Source organism: Hylaeus anthracinus, unplaced genomic scaffold, assembly GCF_026225885.1.
Source record: "Hylaeus anthracinus isolate JK02 unplaced genomic scaffold, UHH_iyHylAnth1.0_haploid 5, whole genome shotgun sequence".
Classification (NCBI taxonomy): Eukaryota; Metazoa; Arthropoda; class Insecta; order Hymenoptera; family Colletidae; genus Hylaeus; species Hylaeus anthracinus.
Window position 1 is genome coordinate 8571648 of NW_026535322.1, and position 25791 is coordinate 8597438.

At 46.8% G+C, this 25791-nt stretch overlaps 1 protein-coding gene across 1 annotated transcript in view; it reads left to right on the forward strand.

The window, feature by feature from the left end:
* LOC128896071 (toll-like receptor 6) overlaps nucleotides 1-25791 on the forward strand; it is a 48961-nt gene that overhangs the window by 19873 nt on the left and 3297 nt on the right. The window lies entirely within an intron of this gene.

Below are 25791 nucleotides of genomic sequence, written 5' to 3' on the forward strand. Positions count from 1 at the left end.
TCCGGTGGACTGCGGCGAGTCCACGAACGATGGCGGGCGTGGAGAACGGGATCGCTACTTTGTCGCTGTTCGAGTTTCGTTTTTGTCGATGCTCCGGAAAATTAACTCTTGATCCGGAGGCGGGAATTTTATGAAAGCGATGAATCTCCGCCAGGGGTTTGTGTGTTTACCCTGGACTTACGCGTTAATGGAGAAACGTTTTTATCTTGTCTCCAAAGTCGACGGTCATCGTGAATCACTCTTGGACACGGTACTCGTCACTTTGGCGCAAGTTTCCCAGAGTTTGCATACTTAATAGCGCATCGATTAAACCGTATCGTCGAGAAAGAGGAGGGGCATGCTGTTTTACGAGCTCGTGGCCGGTTTACGTCGTTTCTAATTGCGCAGTGTTTCGACACGCCGTAACCGCGGATTGCGCTTGCATTCTTTAACGACCCGACGAAAGATTTGTATTTTTCATAAACGCTCCAGGAAATTCGTTGCTAGAATTACGCCACATTATGTCTTTCACTACAGTGAAAACTTACCACAGTTTCACTATAAAATTGAATTTAGCACTCAAGACATTGAACATTACTAAATATTGTTAAATACACATCCAATATAGAATTTAGTAACAAAAGTTGTATAGTAATAATTTACGGTGTATATTAATTATTCATTGAAGGTAGTAGGTGTCCACATATTTATGATTATATATTATATATTTACGGGGGTGTGGATTGATTTATTCGTGATATTTGTGAAGTTTCATTCGATACTTAAAATTCTTATTCAAAAAGACCCTCGGGGACTGTAACTGTGCTTGATCACAGCTACGGTACGGGTTTGGCGAACCCGAGGTACCCGAGCTTCTTGTAGGGCCATTGGGGCATATACGACCATTGGCATCCGCATCAGAATGGAGTGACAAGAGAAACTACAGTGATAAGAAGGTCTCACGCTTATCCCCGTAAAAATTTCGCTCGTATTCTTCGGTTCCAACTTGGATCGGATATCGATCGACGGACGCTTTCGTGGGTCCCCGAATGGACTTCCTGCGCTCAGAGTAAACATTCGCTGTGTCGCGTCGACGGATTCATGACCAGCCGGTGTCAGCAAAAGTGATGTTTTCGCAGAGGCGGAAAAATCGATTCGACGTCGCCAGAGAACATCGAATCGTCTGAGGTTCCATCGATTTCGGTGTTTACGTATCGTGAAAAGTTTCCATGGCCACGGGGCGGGACGGCGACGTTCCCTTTTCATAGCACAGAGAAGAGCCCCGGGCCGTCGCGGCGCCAATATTTCGCGCGTACGATGGCACAAAAAGCGGGTTTGCTCGGCACGGACACGGGCAGAGAATCAGCGACGCCTCGCAGAGGACGCACGCGGAGTAGAAGCCGAGGGAGGCAGATGCTCACTCGACAGCCTCACGCCCCAACACAATGGGTCCCGAACGCGCGACGAAAATAATGCTGGTCGGCTGTAAACCTATGAACCGATTCAATACGGTCCCACCTTTCCTGTCGCGCTCCTTTGGGAAGCGGAACGGCGAACGCGTCTTCTTTGTCGTGCCACTTTTACCTCCATTTATCTCCGCGTGCATCCGTCGCCCCCCTCCGTCCACGGCGTATCAGTGTCCATCTCCCTTTATCCACGCATCTATCTCCCCTATTCTTCGTCGTGTATCTCCGCAGCATCTTATTGTGCCCTTTTCTCGGAATTCTTTCCTCTCCGTCCTGGCCTCCGCGTTTAGCGTAACCTACCCTCCCGTTGGTGATTTTATTCGTAAGTGGAACGCGAGCTCGTGAAAGGCTCCAGAGGACGAGTAAACCGCCGTCTACTCGTCTCCTGTCGTTCGATCGTACGTCTCGGTCCCTCCTCGATACGGTTTTATTAGATGGTAGGAATGCCCGTCGCTCTTCCGTTTCCCTCCTCGTACGAAGACGCGCGCGAAATGGAAAACGGGCTCCTTTTCACCGGGCTCGTTCCTCTCGTCGGTTTCGTCCAGTCCCTCGAGTCAGCGTCGGACAAAATGTAATCCACGCGTATGATTACCGAGTAAGTGGGATGACTATAAAGATTCCGAGCCATCAACGTTACTCGAGACCTAATCAAACCCGAGCCGACCATCGTTAGTCTCCTCCTCGGTCTTACATCGTTAGGCCCCGTGCGCGACTAATTTTACAGGGAGGGCTATCATGCGATCTCGATCTCGTGACTCGACGGTTAGGCGAATCGTAACAGTGCAGTTTCTGGTACACGGGGATCACGGTCGGAGACTACGTAGGTTTATAAGTTCGAGACGATTTTAAAATGATTCGGTAAACTTGAGGGGTTACGCCATTTTGTCCACCCGACTTTTTAAGGTTTTTTCAAGAATTTGTATCCTTCTAAAGTATCCTAATTGTCCTTCACCTACCTTACCCTTTAAAAAGCGGACTAAAACTGACCGATCTAAGCTTGCAATTTATAAACGCAATTTACCGCGATTAATCTAACAATTAGAAGCGGACGATACAAAAGTAATCACTCCCCGATTCCGACATGCGCGGGCCATGTCCTGCGAGCAGAGCGTAGCCGACGAAGCGCGAGAGAGAGAGCAGCGGAGCCATTGTGCTAATCCTGAGTTACGTCGTGAGGTACAATTGTGTCAAGTTTACGGTTGAGCGGGATTCTATTCGGACAACGTATCTTGCATGTGTCGGTGTATCCGCAAGACAGGAAGAGCAGAGAAGGAGACGGACGGCGAGAGCTGGACGGTGCAGTCGCTTCCCTGTCAAAGGAGGTATTACGGGGAACTAGTTTTCTATGGGTTCTCCGCGAACCCATGGCTTCCTTAGGTAAGGTCGGCCCGGCAAGATGATTCCATTATAAGTTCTGCAGAGTAGCCCTCCCTCTCTGGCTCCCTCGACCCTCTCGCTGTCCGCTCGTCTCGCTTCGTCCGCCTATTCTCGCGTACCTAATCTTTATCTCCGGTTTTCCCGTCAACTCCGATCCTCGGCAACCACCGCGAGCTTTTACAAATCGCTCCACGCCCTGCTACTTATTCCATCGGTGGAATCGTTCAACTTTTCCCTCGAGGGTAACGCCCGCGGACCGTAGTCCTCCATTTGCTTCTGACAGTTTGAGATGACGCGCCGTGAAGCAGGGTGGACGGTTGAAAATATGTCAGTCTCGGCTCGGGTCGAAGGACGATAGATTTAGGTATGGTCCGGGACCCCGAAACTTTCTTGCCGTGCAGGATTTCCCGGTGACGCCCTGATCCTCGGATACCCGATACGGGATCAGCCTTCGTATCCTTGGAATTGCATTCGTCGCGCCCGATGAACCGTGTCATTTTCTAACGAGAGTGTGCGTCGCATTGATCTTGCAGTAACGATGTCGCCGATGCATCCGGTCCCCTAACCTGGCGTAAACTATAGTCGACTCGAGTGTTTCATACTCGAGGCGAGCACTCGAGGGTAACCAGCATCCTATCTTAATCGAACGGGTGAAAGAAAGGTCCCGAATTGGAAGGCGTTGAAACGAGGGGCTGAAACTCGGTGAAAGTTCCTCCGACGTTTATGGGTTCGGGTCGGCGCGTAACCCGCAAGGGAGGGACGATTCGATGAGTAATGGCCGCGGCTTAATCATTTTACGCAACTACCGATTATCTGGCGCTGAAGATAACAGATATATATTCGTGACGTATCGCCAGCCAAGATTGATGAATCCCGCCACAAAGAAGGAAATCAATTAAATCCTTAATATCGCCTCACCCTCCCGTCTCGGATGAATCATATCTCCCCGATATAAAAGCGTCCACTCGAGGCGATTTATCTTCCTTCCGGATATCTCCTTAATATTTCCGATGATTACGAGACAACCGTCCGTTGAACTTCCTCTGGAGATACCCAAGGAATTGTACGGGGAGAAAAACGGATGCCGGTTTCTCATTGCGATCCGTAGTCCTTTCACTTTGGAAACTCACCAGAATCCCTGTGTACATTTCGCCAGGGGCCACCCCGGCGGGAAACATCATGAATTTTAACGAACGAACGCAAGGCGGATGATAATATCGGGGGCTGGTGGGCGGGGGCGACCCGTGTCAGCGGCGAAAGTGTAACATCCTCTGGCGTGAACTCGCCGCGGCACGGAGGCGGCAGAATTTCGGAACGAAATTACGGGTGATTTAAAAGCGGCGCCGCGCAGTAATGCATCTCGTCGGGATATCCGGTTTGGTTGCACGTACGCACGAGTGTACACGCGTATATAGATTCTCGCGGTTATAGATCGGCTCGGTAGATTCGGCCAACAAATGTTCGAGTATCTCTTTTCCACGGAGGAAACGCGCCCAGGGGTCCAGACGAGACGTGACCGAGATAACGAAACGACCTTCTCCGCTTCGAGACCGCCCCGAGACGGCTCCGCGCTTTACCAGCGCCAAAATCTTTGGAACCCACCGTCGGCCCCAGGAGGAACTTTTCCACGTTACTCCATAGAGGAAACGACGGTCGTAACGTTTCCACCGCTTCGAGTATATTTTCTTTTATATGCCGGCAGGGGTGCGCAAACTATGCACCGTTCAAACTCGCGACGATCGAAGAAATCCATTTTTGTCACTCGCGCTATATCTTCTCTATCGTTCGACCGATCGTGGTAGGTTCAGTATTAATCGTTTATATGATAAGAAAAATGTTCGCCGTCGCGTTTTTCAACTTCAAAAATCTCACGGTACGACTCATGACTTTCGAATTCATTTTCAAAGATAGAGTACCAATTCGAGAATCCGAATAACCAAGAAAGAATGCAACCACGAATACATGCGAGATGAAAAGTATTTCACGACTCCAGAAGTTTGGGAACCCCTGCGCCGAAAAATACGTAGCTCTTCGTGCGTACGCCAGTGGAGGAAGAGTCGCGCCGAGAGAGAAATATTTATTAGACTTCCTGCGTATCGAATTCTTAGGAGGCTACTCTAGCCCTTCGTCGACGGGAAGAGGCGGGGTTAACCAACCGTGAACGATGCTGGATTTTTACGATTATTTATCGTTATTACCGGATATGAGAGCTGCTTCTCGATCGGGCGACCCGGCCTCGCCCTAGCTTGCTGGAATTCCCGATCGTAAAGTCGTAACTGTGAAATCGAGGCTGCCGTGACTTGTAAGTCATCCGTTCCTCGATAGGCGCGCGTGTCTTTGCGTTTTTCCGTCGAGCGGAACGCTCGAGAGCTCGTGCCTGCCATTCTGGAGCCGTCTAACCCAGCGTTGAAGAACGATCGTGGAAAAGGTGCGGGAAGAGGGAAAGAACGCTCCATATCGCAGACGGAGGTTAGAATAGCTTTTTCTGTTTAACCCGGAGAACGATACATGCGCGGAGCGTTTCTTGAATTGGAAATGACTGGTTCGATGGTCCATAACGGTAATAAAATATACTCGTAGGGGGAAAAGAAATACGTCGAACCGGGGCCGGATTCTTCGCAGATCGTGCGACTGCTTCGTTCGGTTGAGTTATCCAGGCTGTCTGTTAATATTTTGTTCTTCGAGACGGCCGTTCAAAACGGTTCTTACCTGCGTGGCTCGGAAGGGATTGAAAATAGGCAGGAAAGAGTAAAGGATGGGAGGTTCGCGTTGGAAACTTGCTAATGGACTCGTCGGTAAGGCTACTTAGCAGATTGGTAGCTTAGGCGCGAGGACGTTGGTCGTTTGGGCGGCGAATTCGTGCGATGGAGTCGATAGCTTGATAGAAACTCGTAGAAATACCTTACCAGGTGTGGTACGTAAAAATGCTTCGTCCGAGCTGCTACCATGCGTGGAGAAATAACAGCGAGGTTACGGCTAACGAGGTGCGGACCGCAAATGGAAACGCGCTTTTTCAAACAGTTCCACCGCGTGTAAATCTCGAGGAGCCGTTACGGAAATTCCTCTCTTCTAGTTTTCGATAATACAGTTCAAGGTCGTTGCTTTGGGCGGTTGAAATCGAAGATGGGAGGAAGAACGATTTATACGACCCTTAAAAATTACAATCCGAATTGGAGTCTGTTACTCATCTATAATTTGGCTCATTCATGCTAGAGTAGCGATAGCGCAGAACTAACGTGGCCAAAATTCAATTATGCGTTGGGTTTCGAATCCAACTTTTCCACGCATCTGGCATTCAAAATTAAATTGCACGCGGCGTAATACACATGACGATAATTGCGGAGGCAAATTCGGAACACGAAAGCAATTAAGTATTCATGTAAACGTTTTGTACCTTTCCAAGCGTATTCCCGAGTTACACCGACGTCTGCGTTTGTTGGTGCCCCACCCTCCCTCGGAAGTGTTATTAGGAATTTTCGACGCGTGCTACCTCTATCACGATAATGGATTAAAACGATTCTAGGAACGTCACGATAGTGTTTACAAACTATCAACGACATCGTATCAGAAACACAACGCGTCGGTCGTAAACGTCCGAATGAATTCGTGTTGACGATTATCGAGGCATGAGAACCAGAATAACACGCGTGACCTTTTTTTCGTTAAATTCCTTCTCGGTTGCGAATCGAAGATCGTACAATGTGCAACATTCGCGCGACATTGTTCTCGCTCGTTACGGTCTAGATTTAATCGTGGAATCCTGGGATAATGTCAGTGGGAAATGTTACGAATATAACAGTTTATTGCAATTACGCGGCGCGTCCTTCCTTGACAGCGAAACAGTCGACAACCTGTTTACGGTTATCCGACCCAGCGTCGACATTCGATGATCTAGAGTTACACGCTTCCATATTCGGACTGGATGTACACCTAATTTGTCGATTTATACCTTTGAAAATTACTGGTATAAATTGTGTCGACAATACGACAGATTTACAAATAAAATTGACCGAAATATACATTTTTGTATGCAATAATGCATCTTTGCTTAAAATTGTCTGGCATTTATCGGATACGTGTGAAAATTTCCTCTGACACTCAAAGAGTTAATACCTTTATGATTAGAGTAAGTTTTACTTTACTTTCTTTCACCGAAAGTTAGCATCGAGAAACGACATTACTTATGGGATGACGGTAGATGGAATAATTTTCCCGGCGTCTAACCGCACACGAAAAATGTATATATTGTTAAGTAATGGATGCAATCCTGTCCGTAATAACAATAATGACGGCAATAATAATAATTCGCGAACACCATGGAATTCCGTAATTTGTAGGGAAAAAGGAAAAGGGGGTCATCCGGTAAACGCGCGGTGAACGAATTTGAAGGGAGCGCGATGCATCGCGGTGCGAGCGCGGCGAACTGCAGCGGTGCAGCGCTGCATTTATCTGGCTAACCGCCGCGCGCCTGTCGCACGGAATTGCGATTCGTGTCCCATTGTACTTAAATAGTTCGAAATGTCGCCGGTCGATTTAATTTCGGGATACGCCGACTATTTCCATTTGCGGGATTTACAACCGCCGTTTCGCGCGACCTCTCGTAATTGCGCGTCGTAAAAAATGCCGCGCTCCTCCCCACCGGTCGGGGTGGAAACATAATTTCAAAAGATCGTCGACGGCAAACACCACGGACTCCGCCAACAACGACAGCCCTCCGCGTTGTTTGTTGTTATCATACGGCATAATTAATCGCAATTACGTTTGATTAAATATCCTGCCGCGCGACGAACGATAATTGTAACAAAGCGACTACCGCTCGCCTCGCTCCGCAGTCGAGCGTCGTTCCAACCGGCTACGGTCCATCGTTCGTAATATTTTTTCGCTCGCGTCGCTTCTCGAATAATTCGATGAACAATTGATGATCGCGCTGATGAAACGCGCGTTTCGCGACAACTACCGGAAATAAACTCGTCGACGAGCACGATAAACTCGACGGACGGGACGAGAAATAATAGAAAAAACCGGCGCCCCCTTCGCACGGAAAGTTAACAATGTACTTGTCAATCGATCGCGCGATAATCGCAGTCGCGCGTGGCGAGCCCAGCTCGCGACAAAATCGACGCGTTCGTTTCCGTTTTTCTCGAATCAGCGAACAGAGAATCCGCGTGTACGGTTGACCCGTCGTGTTTCCATAATTGTTTGCAATACCCGTGGCGTTACGGTTCCAACGATAACGAAATAGCGCAATTAAATTAAATCTTAACTACGAAACAGGGCGATGCGATTTGAAACGCGAGTACGCGCGCGTGACGCTCTGTATAAGTTTTCCGTTGCTACATGAAACGAGCTACAGCTCGTTCCAGCTTCTAGAATCACCAAAGGGTCGGGGGCGATTTGCCCGAGCGGAAAGGCCGCCACGTGCGAATGACGCGCTTCGCCGGTAATCCGCCTCAAAAAGACATAAAACTGCATGGCGAGCTTCTTAATCGACCCCTGGCACGTGTCCGACCATTGAAATTGGAAAATCATGATCAGGAAAAGTTTTTAATACGACCGCCATCTGGCCCGCGGCTGCTAGCATTATGTGTACAGAAAGGGGACGAGAGGGCGACGCTAGGGGTGGTTTTCTGGTGCGAGCGAAGCTATAACTAGTTCGAGGAGGAAAACTGGTAAATTTCTCGGCTCGCGGTGCCAAAAAGTTCGTTCTCGATTGCCCGTGAAGTTGGACGGGTAACGGCGTTCTTTGGAAATATTTAAGCGCAACGGCGACGAGGTGCAACGAGGAGGAAAACGAAGACAAAGGGAGCGGAGGGTAAAACGTTGGGTAAAACGTTGGGTAAAACCAGGCCGGAAGACTTCGAAGAAAAGGACGTCGTATAACAGGGTAGCAGGTGCTCCAAGGCCACCAGTTCCTTAAGAAACGCGTGCGCGCGCAGCTTGTCAGGCTATTTCTTTCGGTTTCTCGACCCCCGAGAATGATTGGTCGCACCTTGCATCGGTTATGCGCTTTTTACCGCCCGGCCTGGACGCGACCAAACTTGGACCGCGCGGAAGCCAATAATTTAAAATCCGAATCGCTGGGCGCGAATCGGTGCAACTTCTCGGAACCCAAGGGGAGAACGCTCGTTCGCCAGGTCGGTTTGACTAAACCATGTGTTCGTACAAAATTGCAAAGCTCTCTCGTAATTTCGTGGACAGTTTGTTTTTATCGTTTTGGATGGGTACTCCAAGCTATGGTTGGCCGAAGACAGATAATTGAGGATCTTTCATTTCAGAATAAAGATTGACTCGATCGACTGCAGAGAAAGACTGTTTATTGTTAAAACTAAAATCCAAAAACCACGGAGGCCAAAAACTAAACGTTTCAAAATATAATCTAATCTCATTACAAATGAACAAGCAATTTGTCGATTAACCCTTCGCACTCCAAGTACCCCTGACAAAGCTAAGCGTTTTACTCTCTGCCGTGCAAACAGTACACGACGCATGTCGAAGATCAAACTGTCGTAATTTAGATTTGATCGCTCGAAGGGATCGTTGAAGTCAGTCGCAATCCGACATAGGAATCCAAGGGCTTTGTTGGCCTAACCGAGAATATACTTACGGTGATTGGTTTCGCAGAATTTGGCCGAGGCGGATCGATGCGGGAGGACGAAGAATAGGTATTAGCCAAGAGCATTCCAAGCTCGACGGAGTTCGGTGTCGCGTACGAATGAAATTGTCTCGAACGCGATGGAAAGGCAAAGCGGGAGTCGTCGAAGGGATTTGGGAAGAGGCACGATTCGTCATGGGTGGCTGCACGTTTAGAGCTACGCGGAACGGGCAAATCATCGTCGGCGCGTCGTAATTGCGCCATCAATCTTTTTCGTCCATGTCGCGACGAGTTCTTCACGGAACCGACGCGAGAAGCTCAAAATTGCCTTCGTGGAAAAAAGGGGGTCCGGGACGAAAAGTTGCACGGAACGCGAAATAAATTCGAGCTGGTCGGTCCAATGAAAAGACCTCGATAAAACATCTGTACGCCGAGCGGAGACGATAAATTTCCTGGTCCCTCCGCCCCAGCCCTCTCCGAGGCCGATATTCCTTGCGTACATCGAACGCCGCGTTTGCCATTTATACCGAATAACCGAGTTCTCCCGTTCTCGCGAACCGTGCGGAATTGCCCCGGAAGAATCCGTTTCTTGTTCCGTGAAACCTTCTCCTCGAGACGACTTAAATCGTCCGTAAAAGATTTTCACCGAGTGGCCCGGCTCGATTGTAACGAAGTCCTGGATAGTGTAATTGCGATCGGATAAACAATGTCGAGTGTACCCTTGCTCTCTTCGCCCGATCGGCTTTCCTTCTATCTTTCCTATCCGCCTCCGTCTTCTTCTTCTCTCGGCGTTCTCGAGAAACACGTTCGTCCGGCGTTCTTCTTCGTTCCACTTTGCTCTCCTCTCCTTTTCCCGATCATCCCGCGCAACCGACCGGAATCTGATCGTAAAGGTCAAAACGACTGTCTCTGATTGATTTACCCACGGTCAATACACGGTGAAGAATTGTTCGAGAGCGCCTTCGATTCTATCCTCTATCCTGAACATCCAATTCCCGTATCCAATGGAGAGCTTTCCCCGGCGAGCGGTACTTATTCCGCCCGCTATCGTTCAGACCCGGAATAACCTCTCCAGTCGTTCCGGATTCCTACGAATCTTTTCTTCCACCTTCGATCGAACATTAACCGTTTGCGCTCCTGCGAAACGCGATCCAGCTTCGATCCACCGTCTTCGGCCACCCCCGTCCCTTCCACTCACCTCTCTTTAATGATCGCTCGTATCACCTCTCGATCTTGGTCCTTCCAGCGGTGTTTCCGGTTCTCAAGATTGTAGAAAACGCAACGAACGAAAAAAGTCAATTTGTCATCCAAACAAATCGGAGTCTTGACTTCGATTTCTCCTCGCGACTTCGTCTCGATCGAGGATCCTCTTGGCGTTTTCCGCGCGAAAGAATTCACCATCCAATCGTTACGATTGTTATGAAATATCATCGGCCGGACAGTTTTACGAACCGCGGTCAGAAAGGGATAAACCACCGAGACTGTTCTCTGTCATTTTAGCCCGCCGCCGCTCGCTGTTATCCGTCGATCTCCCTCCCCCTCGGTCTGGCCGCTATCAGCCCCGCGGTTTGGTCAGGCGTTTATTGCGATGGCGAATGTGTTTTTTTTTTTTTTTTCTCTGACCGACAGATTTTTCGCGGTCACGCGAGATTTATTCGAAGAGTCGCGCGAAAGCTTTGACGCGTCTGCGTATGATGGACGGGAGTTTCTGTTGGACCGACGAACGATACCGATGAAAAATCGTTCGAGGAACAGGAGGGTGTAATGCCTGCCGGTTTTCATTCCGTTCCATTTTGTTTCCTTTCGGAGTCCGGACGATTCGAGATTCTGTCAAGCGAAACAAGCTTATCCAGCGATCGTGGATGGTTCAACGAGAGAACCCTACGATCGGGACGAGATTGTTTGGACGGAATCGGGTACAAACGATCGACTAAACATTGAGAATTTGAAAGTGTTCAATGTTTGCGATGCGAAAGTCAAACAGAATTCGTTGAATCATGCAAAATTTCCCTCTTCGATTTTTCCTGTTTGATGGAGGTTCGATCGCTACTTTGTACAAAGATTAAGAAAAAAAGGAAATGAATGTGTGTCGTTGCAATCATTTTAGGGATATCGTGCGACGATAAATTCTTAATCGAAAGTGCGACGAATGAACGAGAGAACATCTGCATAGCCTGCATAACTTGGTGGAGGTATGGCAGCGTATCTACTTCAGATCGGTATTATTATGTCGGTTAATCGATCCACCGTTGCATCTTATTACTTTCCTTGGCGGTGTTCACGAGTTTCTTGGAGAGGTTCGCGAGACGCCTGATTAATTTAATCGTAGCTACCTCCTTCAACGATTTTCTCGAATTTCTGACTCGTCATCTGGCCGCTAGAACGGCAAATGAACATGTTTTCGAAAAGTTTCGGTCGACGAGCGACTTCTGAACGGCTCGAGTCGAAACAGTAATTATTTTGCACGAGCTCGATGAAGGGAATGGTAGGTATGCCGCGCGGAAACTTTTTCTTCGACGTTGGTGGAAAAGTTACGCTCGGAACTTGCGCATAATATCCAGCTGAAAACCGTGGGTGCGTTTTCACCACACACACGCTCCGACCCAAGGAACGTCGAACGTCGGCTGAGTGCACTTTCCAAGTAGTTGGCGAAATGCAACTGCGCACGGGAGAACCCTGCCGCGATAACGGAAATCGTGACATACGCCATTTTCCCTTGGCTCGTTTCGCCCCAACCCCCGTCGGTGCCGTTTTACTTATCGAAATCGAACCAATCGACTGCTCCGTCCTTACATTCCCTGTACGTAAGTGGGACGCTCGAATCGCGAGCTTCTCGGTCTGGTTATTCCTGGTAATAGCGCCTCAGGGCAACGCGAACTTCCCTTAATTAAAATCCGTTATTTTCGGGGGAAAATTAGCCGCGCTGATTTCGTCTATCTTTGTATTAACGAAATTCCTGCGGTTTATCTTTTCATGGGGGAGGAGTCATTTTATTATTACTGTCAATAATAAAAAGAACAAAAATTTGATTGGGGCCTTAGGAGTGCAAAGGGTTAAACATGTAAAACTCGCAAAAATGAACGTCCCGTATTTCTTAATTAAATCGAACCCGAAGGAGGGTTGACTCACACCCCCTCTAATTTATTGCGAACCGGATCGTATATCAATTTCACCGAAATCCGTAACATCTAACGCAAAAAAATGACCGATTTAACGTGGAATGACCCTTTCACGTCGGACGCGCGTCGAGTAAACTCGACGGTGCACTTGACTCGTCTGGATCAAGTACGTGGCTGGCGTGCGGAAGGGATTTCACGGTCGACGAAGAGAGACCGTGGCGCTAGCACTTTGGCACGAAGTTTCCGATTACTTCGTAAGCCCCGATTCAAGTTGCTCCATAGCGAATTATGTCGTTCCTTTTCAAAACCCTTTCCGATCTCGAGGGTGCGAAACGATCGAACGGAGAGGTAGTCGACGGGGATCGATCTCCATTCAGCGAAATTGAGCAGCGATCGATTACTTTTCTAGACGATCGCATACTTATATTAATTGTATTAATTTTGTTTACAAGAACGTTCCACGTTAAAATTGTACTAAACGCAAAGTATACATGCGTATCAATCTTGTAATTAATCGGGTTACGTATATTGTAAAAAGGGACGTCGGGTATCGTTATTAACGTCCCGTTATTAACTTAGTGATTCCATCGTAATCCAGAATGCAATCATGTTGTGATTAACGTTACATCCGCTTTGATTACTTGTACTAATAGTGATTACGGATTCGATTAGATGATAATGATTATCGTTAATCGTTGATTGCTTTACATCAAGCCCGGCGCCGCTGTCAGAACAACGCGTGTCTTCCAGCAACTCGCATCGCGACCGAAATTAACTGCAATCTGGCATTGGTTTTGCCGAAGGCTGCTGTCGCGACTCTCGGTTATTCCAATTATCGGCTAATCCCGCAAAAAAGTCAACGCCGCATCCCATCCGGCAGGGGATTCGATTCCCGTGGCCTTACCGAATTTTCACGAAGACCCGAAATCGTTGGACGGGGCCACGGTTACGGAGAGCCGGTTACCCTGATCGCTATTTAAATTCGACTGCGAGAACTATGTTAATTTGACAGCGAGCGAGAGGGAAGAGGCAACGATCGAGGGAAACAGAGGACGAGGGAGATGAGAAAGACGATCGAATCGACGGAGAGGGCGGATAACGGCAAAAGAGGGAAAGGTTGGAACCCGACGAGAGGATGAAGCCCACCGAGAGATAAAGCGTCAAAGGGGGAAAAGAACAACCGGGAGAAAAGGAAATTCACGGAGGCAGGGACCGAGGAGAGAGAAAAAATTACGAGGAAAGGGAAGGGGAGGCGCGTCAGGTGAGCCGGAAAATCCGGTAGCAGTTTTCAGGGGTAGCTTCCAGTCTTCGACGAGGGTCGAAAGGTGAGGAAGAGGGTAGGCGACGGGCAAGTACAAAGCCGCAGGAAAGAGGGAAGGTAAAGAGTGCTCGAAAAAATTTATCGAGCGCAGCACTTAACCCTCCGCCACGTTTTAAAATCCTTCCGACACCGATGTTTCAAAACAGTCACCCTCCGACCTCGTCCACAAGGAACAGACTTGTCGTTCGTTCGAGGATCGATTACCTCATAGGATCGTGACGATTGGCGAACCTGTTACACGTCTAACGAAGAAGAACAGGAGATTTTTGCAAAGTTGAACTGTAGAGTAAATGAAGGCAATACCGTATTTCTTCCAATACTGGCATAAAGTGGTGTAGCTAATAATTAACCCAGCCCCGTAGGCAGAGGGTCAACACGTCCGAGGAACCCTTCGGCGTTCGGTGAAAACTCAAAGGACGTAATACTCTCGCATGGGTGAACGAGGCGTACCGTGAAAATATTGCGAATTACATTTTTTTCGGGGTAATACGTAATTCCGCGTTGTCTCGTGGCCAGACAGGCTAGTTATTTCGCCCTTTGCATCCCCTTTGCCGCTGCGGCGCGATGCGCAGCCAGAGAAAATGTGAGAGAGCTTGTCCATCCATTCTACTTCCGGCACCGAGCTCATACATACAGCCCAGCCGCGTCATTGGCCGGACGATAAATCCGGCTCCCTGTTCGTTCGTTCAAGGGGAAGTCATGCGGCGGTCGTTGAATCGCGTTGCTTGGACGTCGGATAACTTTGGAGAACGTTGGTTTCTCCCTCTATTTTTACGCGGCTCGATCGCCACAGTCGATAGCTTGCAAACGTACGCGTCGTTAGTCGTTCAGAGAACGCAAATTCGATCGTGTTAATCTTTATGGCGCGTGTTCATTGACACCGCGATGCGCACACGATGGAGCGCGAAAAATATAGGAAAGGGTTTGTTGAATATTTAGCTAAATAAAACACGCAGGTTTTGAGTCTTCCTTGGTGTAATGTATTTAAGAGACAAAACGAGATTGAAATACAGGCGTTTTACAAAAGAAAAAATGAGGTACGAGTGACCCGGTCTACCCGAGTCGTTCGACCCATACGCTGTTTGATTTCTACGAAGACTATAAATGCATAGAGTTATACCGTTGTTTCACTGCAGTTCCCTTTTTTGGGAATTCTCCAACATTCGTCCTTTGCGCGACAATGGACCAAGTTTTATGACCCAGTCATAAAACTTGGGTCCAAACTTAGCTATTTTGCCCACTATTAACCCGATGGTCTCGAACCAGACAAAATCAAACTTTCAAAGCAAGACCAAACAGTGTTTTTTTTTCGCTGAAATCTACTAGGGTTGTATCCATCTTGTAGTTTATCGTCCAACGATAAATCCGCGCGATGGAGAGACTCTTACATCGTGTCGGGCTGGATAGCTCGATTCGTTTCAGGATCACGGCGAACGACGAATCGGTACGAAGGGAACACGAGCTGTACGGTGTCAATCCGATTTCAAGAATACACCGAAATTTGATGGACACTGTGCGAAAGGTGACGGTTCTCTGTTTTTACCCTGTCATACGTTCTCGTCTCGTCGATTCTCACCGTGATCCCACTTACGCGGCGACACGCGCTGGACGCGGAAAAAGGCGCTGTAAAGTCCGCGATCGATGGGCGTTTATTTTTCAGAAGCTTCGGGGAGAAGCACGGCTGTCGACCCTCTGAAAGCTAGATTAATATACAGCGACTCTTTGGGATCCTATACTTTATCGTTTCGCGTTCAGCATTTGGAACTCGAGGGCGACGAACGTCTAGCCGGATATCAGATCGGAATATTAGGTGTAGGGGAACTGGTGGAATCGATCCACGTTTTACCTGTGCGATTCTTACGGACAGCGGTCATACGTAATTCCAAATTTAACACATTCCCGACCGCTGACGTGAATTCACGTCACTTTAAATTCTATTCCGAATTATGAAAAAATTATGAAAATCTTTTTATTTTATGCCCTACATATTTGCAACATTGATATTTCAAAACATATTTTGTAATTGTTATCTTCGCTCTAACGATACAAATTTGCGATGTCCAGCTTTGGAATTTGATTATTTTTGTCAGTATTTGCTATTAGAAACGTAAAATATTTGCCGGTCGCGAACGTGTTAAATCGTTTTATCTTCTGCAAGGTGCACCAGTCTCCTCCGTTTGTAACCGCGAATTAATATTTAAAAATGCCCAAGGGACTATTAAATTTCGTGTACCCTTTCGAAATATTTAGCCTATTCGCTTTGTTCTATCTCAGTGCCAGCGAAATCCTTGTTCGGTGAAAAGACGAGCTTTATATCGTCTTTTTTTATGTCGCTACGCGTGGAAACGTCAGTTCGTACAGCTGTCACTATGGTACTCTATGCGAAATTCATACGTCCTGGCTTCAGGAAGAACACCCAAGCTCGTATTCGAGGATCGTAGCGATGGAACAACAAATTCTCGTCGGAGAATTGCACGAAGGGACTGTTTTTTTATCGCGTTGCCAAAATTGGTGTGCAAAAGTTCGCTTAGATGGCGGGTCGCGATAAGAAAAATTTGTGCTCGCTCAAACCTTGCACGGATTTATCGATATCGGAGGATCGTTATCGATGGAAACGTTCGGTATGGAATATTTATTTTATTCGAAAGCGGAGTTTGTTTTTCGAACGTGCAACCGCAGTGTACAATTTATTATTGGTTCGAAAATGTAAATATTTAAACGTACAACGAAGGAAAGTCGAGTAACTTTACAACCAAAGTTAGATCGAATAGTTTATTATAATTCTATACGCATAGCTTGGAGATAGATCAAGATTAGAAGTTAAAAAATCGCTGCTGGTACGTCTATCGATGCATGCTTTGCATTCAGATGACGCGAAGATTCGTTATAACGCACCTCTTGGCAAACACATGGGTTATCGGTTTCATCGTTTGTAGTCACAAAGAAAAGCGATATTCCGCGAGTGACCTCTCTCGTTCCTAAGGCGCTTGCATTAAGTAGCCGCGCATAGCGGCGATCGACATCATGATCTGGCAAAAACGCGGCGCAACTCGGTTCGAAACCGTCCAACGTTGAAACTTGTTACCATTATTAGGGAAAGTATTAATATTCTAATTAGTATTAGCATAATCGTTATTACAAGAAACTTCCATTACGGTCCCTTCGATTAATATTTGGAAACAACGAGGAGACCAAATTACACATGCATATTCGAGATGAATACATTTCGTGCGTTAATTGCATGCGCGAAATTATCGCTCAGTTTGCGCGAGCGGGTCGATAAACTCCTCGGTAACGGTTGCGAAAATTGCGCGTTTTGATGCGAGAAAAATAGAATAAATTTTTATACCGCACGGGTGAAGCAGCCGGAGAGTTCGATTTTTTTCGATGCTTTCGCGTTGCCTTATTCACCGAAATATTATTGAAACTAATAATCTCGTGTTCGAAATAAGTGATCGACGACTAAATTCGTTGGGTATAAAGAATGATTCGAAGTTAAAGGATAAATGTGTCGATTTTATTCGTTAGTCGGAGTAAAATTTAACCAACTCCAGGCAGGCGACGATAATCGGAGCGCTCGGGAGATTCGTTAGCATGAAAAGTGCTCTTATATTGTGCTCGCTCGAATAGACCGGTCCGCGGTGGAATCGGCGCAAATGGCCGAATCGAAGCGGAGAGAACAAGCGTCGAGGTCGTCGTTCCTATGCGTCATTTCACCTCCCGGAGAGCAGCCGGCTAGTCGAACCGAAATTTCCATGCCGCGTTCTCCCAATCGCTGTTTTCTCTCTTTTTTTTATCGTTTTCTTTTACCATTTATTTCACAGCTTTTTTCCCGTGCCCAACTTTATCACCTTTTTTTTCTCGTGCGATTACAAATAGAAATTTTCTGGCGAGCGTGCTCGTGTTAAACTCGACGTAGCCAATTTTCGCCATTGATTGGGAATAACTCTTGCAGTTCTGTTTCGATTTTTCGCGGGTACACGAAGGCGCGTGTACAAATTTTCGAAGCACGACCGTTCGTATCCCACTGTTACCCAAAGTTTTCGAATTTAATCGTAACCAATTGTTATTAATGCATGTTCCGAGCGTGTTCGGCCAACGACAAGGGTGGACATTGTAACTGTATTTGTTTAATTACATTGACAATTAACGGGTGGAAACCCAATTTTGCAACGCAGTTTGGTAATTCTAATATCAGAATGGAATCCGATGAACAGATTATTTTACAATTCGTTCCATTTATTCTAATCGATCGTACACAAAAATGACACGTCGCAGAAATGAAACGAAACAAGTCGACGATAAAAACGATTCTCTTGTTTCATTTCGAAGGAAAAGTGTCATTTTTTTCTGCGTTTTATTTCTCCACAAACGTGAAAGGAAATCGACTCTTCGATTCGAAGAGAAATTAAAGCGTCGCGTCGAGCGTAAAAGTGTGACGAGGGCTGGGTGATTCCCGTTTCCCGTCGCATTTTTGAAACGCTCGTTATCGAACGTAGCCGCCGCCTTTCGACCGGATAGATTCGATTCGCATTCAGAGCCGCTGGAATCGAAAAAAAAGAGCCACTGCGGCGTCGTCATTCCGTCGTGTCATTCCGCTTCAGAAGTCGCGCCGCGCCACGTCGCGCGTGCAACGAGCCGAAATTTGAATGACGCTTTTTCCGATCACGTCCCGCGTCCCTCTCGGTCCCACTCGTTTGTCATCCTTTACCACTGTGTCTCTTTTCCGTTTCGTCGCGCTCGTTCGAATTTCGACGACCGTACAGTGCGGTTGAACGATATAATTTGTGACAAAAATCGAAATTCAGTTATGAACGTCGAAATATTAGAATTTATTTACAGGAAATGAAACTAGTGCCGAAGTTAACGAATCCCGTGAAACTATTCTTTGTCTTCCTTGAAACCGTTTTAATTCGAATAAGAAGTTTCGATCCTTTTCCTGCTTTGACTCCGGAAACCAGTTGGTACGTCGATTAATTTGAATTTTTCACTCTGAAACCGAATTCAAAACCAAACTGACGTTTCGATAAGGTGTGACACTTGTACTGTCGTACGAATATTCGAACCCTCGATTTTTGCTCACTGATCGCCGCACCGTGAACCGAAACGCGAAACGAAATTTCCGTTCGCTTCTGTCCGATGTACCGCCAACGGGTGATTCTCTTAGCGCGGTCAATAACCGCACGTTCGCCGACTGTCCTCGATCATTTTCGCGTAATCGACACGGGACGATCGATCGCTCGATGCGGTCGATCAAGCGTCGAGATGAACCGAAACGTTGTCTCTGTAGAAAATTAAAGGGCCCTCTTGCTTTAACGTTCGATGAAGTTCATCTTTCGATCGATTTTTTTGGAGAAAAAGTATGACGCGGTACGTCCTCAAATTCTGCACATATAATAATTCGTGAAACATTAATATCACAGCGAAATCATATTCCCATCATTGTTTAAATAATAAGTATTGTTCATAATTAATTTAACTATCGTCAGAAATTAATATTTAGTTGATGCATTCAATAGATATTAAAATATTGACAAATTTCTCACGATTAATGTCTCGAATGAATCCTTCTTCCGAACCGTAATTGTTATTAATGTTTGCCGCGTTAAATCTTTGCCCGGCAGCGAATGGGTTAACTGGATTTCGCAAGTACGAATTTTGCAATATTCTTTTAGTGGCACATTGTAGATACCCTAGATTTTGAGAACACGTGAAAATAAAGATAATTCGATTTTCGGAAACCTCTAGAGCGAGAAGCCCCCTTAATCTTCGGAGAGAAACAAATTCCATCGGGAGCGGTGAACCACAATTCGCACTGGAACCTTTCGTTTCGTGGACGAATGCTCTAACCAACTGGGCTTTATCCGGGTCGTCAGTGGATTCTCTCTCTCAGAGGCGAATGTACAAAATTTATTTCGTTCCTTCCGAGCCACGTACCGCGGTGGCTTAGCCTTGTTATTATTGTTTTATGTGGCGAGAAAGGAGACTCGTGAAAGCCGTGTTTATGATATAGCTTTGAATCATGCAACAGCTTAAAGTGTAATGGGAGAGTAAAATATGTCACTGGAGGTTTTCAAGACTCGGTGAGCATTCAGATTTCGGACGATGAACGTCTTCGGTTGATAGCTTGCAGCTCGGTTTGGTAACTTTTATTGCAGCGATACTTAAATTTAAGACACTGTAATTCCGAACGATTATTCTCTTAGGTATGCATTATGACGTATACATCAAGCATGATTTATTCCTTAAGGTTTCGACTTGTATTTCGGGTCTTCCTAGGTTCTCCATTCTCAACTCTTTCGTGCCACGAAAAGTCTTCAAAAAACGGTACGGCGCGGAACATGTAAACTTCTATATTTTCATAACATGAATAATTAACACTTTCGTGCCAAAAAAAAAAAAAAAAAAAAATGGAACGTTTATTGAAAATTGGGAATCCCCCGATCGAGTACATCCGCGATACGTCCCGTATGTTATCCTAACAGGCCGAGTATCTGCCGTAGACGGAACCCTTATTTCCCCAGAAGTTTACCATGTCTGCCGGCAGTACTAGTAGAAAGACAACGCCGGTCGTTGGAACTTCCCCTCCGGCGAAAAAAAGAAACATCGAATTTACATGTTACCCGAATATCGAGAGGGCTGATGCGCATCCCCTCGGGCTGAAAGTTTGGAATGGTCTCCCTCTGCTTTCGCGACAGTCGCATACAGGGGTATTTTCCACAGAAGGGGTAGGGATGGCAATTCGCTTACCATGACCGCGACCGCGACACTGTCGCTCGGATGTAATGCAACGAAATAACTGGGACCGCGTCACGTTTTGTTAGCATCGCTGCCGATGCCCGTTGGTTGGGTGAAATAGGACGAGGACAAGGACGAGGAAGTGGAAGAGGAAAAACGAAGAAGTAGGAAACCAGCTAGAGGAGATATATCGGAGAAGTTTCTGCAGACTTTCGACTTGGCAACGGCAACGACGAGGAACCTTCAATTTTAATGAACCGAGCACCAAGTACAGATAGAAAAGGGGGTAGCGTGTTCGGGCAAGGAAAGTTTCCTCCGCTCGGTGCTCGAAATCCTAGCTGGGCGAATTTCAGCTTCGCTGTGAATATTGGAGCCGAAGTTTCGCCGGATGTACACAGGAGCGGGCGAAAGAAGGGGTACACCGTAGTGCCTCGCATTATGTTCGTAAATCAGGACCGTCAATTATTATCAATATTCGAAGCAGAGGTAGTTAAATTTTTTCCGCGGAATTGGTCAAACTCGAGCGGGCTGCACGAAGAGAACAATGGAGGGGACACAATGGGGCGAAGTTCAACTAGGAGGATTTTGTCTTCAGGTTTCTCGTAAGCGAAGGTTACGTTGTTTTGCGGGTGTGCGATATAGACGAACTTTGAGCGTTTAGCCATTAATACAGAGCATCCGCAAAGTACACATAGAACGAGTGGACGAAACAGTAACTAAGTACTCCTGATATTACACAAAATTTGATGTAAAAGCGACAAATGTCATCAATATGGCGCGACGTAGTTAGGGGGCCGCTCTTATTAGTCGCGTGTCGCGATATTCGCGGCAAAATCGTTTGGAGAAAACAATTGGCAAACGTGTAACGCAATATGTGACCTCGCTCGTGCTCAGTGCATGGTATGTTAATAGACACGGAACAATAGGAGATTTCAATTTCATAGCGCGTTAACGACGATCGGGTCGCGGTAATGGCGGTTAATAATGGCTGTGGGTGCGCAGAGCGCGAGAGGATGCGCGCGTGTTCTCGGCCAATGTTTTAATTGCTGGTCATTGCGATAATAAAAGTAATACAAATCGAAATGCAATCCGTACGCCGTTATTATGCGCGATATTAATTAACGTTCCGGTGTTATTAGAAACGCTGCGCGGCAGCGTCGACCTCCCCTTTGGATGTTATTTTGCAGCGTATAGCCGCGAGTCCAACGAACCACCGGTCTTCTCGATTTTTCTTGCTCTTCTTTTTTTTTTTTTATTATTATTATCATCATCATCATTATTATTATTATCGTCGTCGTCTTCATCGTTTGGCTCGTCCCTTCTCTCGTCTTATTTTGTCTTCGGAATCCTCCACGCACAATTATCCGTAGACTCGGCTATCGGCTTTAATTAACACGCTCGCGTTATATTCACTCTGTCGTGAACGGTTGAGACAAAGGATAGTGGCTCTTTGTTCATCTCATCGGCCGAGGCTCTTTCACACGCTCGAGAGCCATAGGGTAGGGCGTGTCCACTCGTGCAGGCTCTCCCTTCAGAACCAGTTCCACTTGTTTGTAAACACGGAAGGACTTCTATAGGGGGAAGGGGTGGAATTTCAAGACCGCTTAGTACGTTTCATTATTTCCGCGGGTACTGTCGCTGTTACCATTGTCCCTCGACCACCGTAGTCTTCTCAGCGTGTCACCTCCTCTCTGTTTCTCTGCTGATATCTTAATCTAGTTTTAACTCGCGACAAGAACGATTACAGACACGCCACGGCCACAGCCGCGGTTTCCAGTTAACGTTGCATCGGACATTTGTTTAGCCTCCGATCTTGTGCTTATTTTCTCCGTAACGAAACAACGAGATGAACGGGAGACAAATACGACACCATACGTTGATGATATTCATTTTTAACGATGCTTTGTTTCTCTCTCTTGTTTCTTTTTAGAAACGTTAGTACTGTAAGCGCTCGAACTGCCGTTGATGCCAGGGAACCACTTGTTTATCGGGGTACTTGGATGTGTATTGGCCACGCTAAGGCCGGATTCATAGGAAACCAGGAAAAGCCAGACAGAGTTTGAGTTCGCATTTGATGCCGTTAGCAACGGAGAAATATACTCTTCCCTCACTTTCTTTCACACTACATCGTGCAGTTTCATTTTTTAACCTTTGGCCATCCTGGCCTCCTCTGATACCGTCACTTATAGTACTTAGTAATACTCCAATTATTTGTCGAGCACTCTGATTGCCAGTTCCTCCACCGCTAACGCGCGCAAACGATGCGTTTAAGGTTCCTCTCGGCGAGGAATTCATCCCTCGTTAAAATACTTCTCGTCGTCTACATCGGCATCTCGTAATCACGCTCTACACCGTTATTATTTTTCGAATTAGTACGCGAAGGTTGCCGTATCTTATGGTAACGAAGCGATATTAATAACCGAGGGTATTAATGCCAGCGGACGCGCTCGTAAAAGTAATTTAAGCGGTCGAGGCACGATACCCTTCTTGTCGAATTCGTCTCTTTTACATCGGGCGTGCGTCGTGCCCTTTATCGCGACTGTGTTCCTGTATTTCCTTTTCTGGACCAGTCGCTGGGTGAAATTCGAGCCAAGAAACCCGTGGAGAAGCTGGATTATGCAACGATACTTTTCATAAGTGGCAACCATTTACGCGATTGGAGCGAAGTAGGAGAAGGATCGGCAATCGGAATATTTTAAGGAGGGATACTTTATTAGAAGAATCCTCGAAAGTAGGTACGAGAAATGTCCAACGTACGATTTCTCTCGCTGGCATCTTGGCCTGGATTTTGGGAGCGAATTATATCATCAAAAATTATTAACACGGGTTGTCGTAAGTAATCTATGCGAAACCAATCTTTACGTCCTCGTCGTTAATTTGGTCTCTCCCGCTTCGAGTTTCTTCTTCCAATCGGAACTATTCCTTCTTCGGACGAATCGTTGGTTGAAATTCAGGCCAAGAAGACCGCGGAGGAGGCTAGTCTGCGGGTGTTCGCGGCGGAAAGAAAGTAATATCATTCAAAAGCACCGGAAGTTATTCCCTGATGCGAAAGTTTCTCCATTTTACATTACAGGAATAGTCCGCGGGAGATGTTAGTCGCGGGGAAAACTTCATCTCCGCGATAACTTTTCCAATTATTATCAGATGGCAAATGGACAGTCTTTGTGTTTTCCGGATGTGGATGGAGGGTGGGAAGCGGGGGCGGTGGTAGAAGTTCAGGAAGTCCCGGAGAACTTGAGCCGCGGCGCACAATACCTCGGTGATAAACCCCGGTGGACCGGTGGAAAATCTATTTTTGATCGAACGTTCAATGTTTTCCGAGCACTTGCACGCGCTCTCCATGGACAAAGATTTCATCCAGCCATACAGTGGAGAGAGTTCATCGCGAACGCGTGCTCCCGCCCCATCGAAATCGAACAATCGCGTTAACTTCCTCCGTGCTCTCTCGGTATTCAGCGCGTGGTCGTCTTTGGCGACCATTTCGAGCGAAGAAACTCGAGTAATCGTGAAACCCGTTGGCTAAGATTTTCTGAGAAAACAGGAGTTTGAAACGTGCTCACGTTTCTACCCATCGAACATTTATTCGATATCAATTACCACGTTCTCGATCTGATCGCGAGATCTGTTCAGCAGAAATTCTTCAGAATAGAGCACTTAAGAACTGAGATCTAAAGACGAGTAGTTCGAATTATAAATTTACCCTGGGAAATGCAATTTTAGAGTTCGTCTCTCGGTGGTGTTGTGTTATGCATTATCAGAAACATCGAACCTAAGAGCAACACTCATTGTAATTGTTCGTGACTAGAGTTTTACTGGGAGTCCAAGTGCCTCGATGAAATGTTAAAATTAGAGTAACCAAGTTATTTGGTGCCCGTACGTCGTTACACGAACTCATCACATTTGGATGGGATCAGGTTCGGCCCTTAGGCACGGGTACTTACCCTCGGAATAAATAAAGGGATTAATGGGGAATGCAATTGCTCGTCCTACAGTCATTGCTATACATTTTCAGCTGTTACGCGATCGCTGGCAGACAGAAACGTGACCCAGTGAGTGCCAAAGTTGCGCGAGTGTAGTTCGATGATCCCGTGAAAACGGGAAATCAGTAGGGCCAGAGTTCACAGAGGGGATGCGCGCGCTCGCATCCGGCGTGGATCCGATGTTTTCATTACCAGCACGAATCAAATTTCCCGTGATTGCGTTACGCGGCCAGCTGTATTTCCATTTTAGTTAACTACCCAGGGATACAATGCTGTTGTTTGCCAGGGGCGATGCAAGCTTCCGGCCAGGCACGGTTATCGTGATCCTCTCCGTTTCGAAGACTGCAAGTACAACGGCATATCTCGTATAATAATCGAAAGTGTACCAAGTTCGCTAAGATTTATATTTGCTAACAAACTTTGGGGATCGTCCCTTGATGTTGTTGTCTTATACATTGTCAGAAACATTGAACCCAAGAGCAACACTCCTTGCAATTGCTCGCGACTGGAACTACTATCGGAGATAATAATAATTCTAACAAAATTTCTGAGATGGAAAAGACAACAGAGACCGACAGATGCATGCACAGAATACTTCCTAATCGATTTCATACGTTTTTGTAAGGGTGGACAAGTTTGTGTCGGTTGCACATCGAATGGAGTACAATGAGTCGAAGGTACATAAAAAGCGATGGGGTAATAGCGTATTTTACCAATATCGGGAACTCCCGTAACATTGACAACGGCGTCGTCGTTTCGTCGCGATTATTTCCGGACCACTCCGATACATCCCCAAGCGATAGAATCGTCGCGGGGCATCGATCCGCTCTTATTTGCATGCGCATGCGGCGCATAATTAATCACCGAAACGCGTGGACGCGATTGTGTCTAATTGATAATATAATACGCCGGCAATCGCGGCCACTTTGTGACGGGCCGGGGGACATTCATAACGACGCGACAAGTTGACGCGCATCGTCATCACGGAAATTATGTATCGGCGGTCAGGGAAATACTCACCCGGAGCTTCCCGATCGTGATTTGACCGCATTAACGATCGTCGAGTCGCGCGTCATTTTGATCATTCTGGGAGAATCCACGCCTCGATGGTCCAATCAAACTTGGTATTTCGGTCTCGGCCCGTGTGCTCGCCCAAAAGTGATTTTTCGCGATCGATGACTGCCGGTTATCGGGTTAGCGGCACTCCCGCTATGATAGA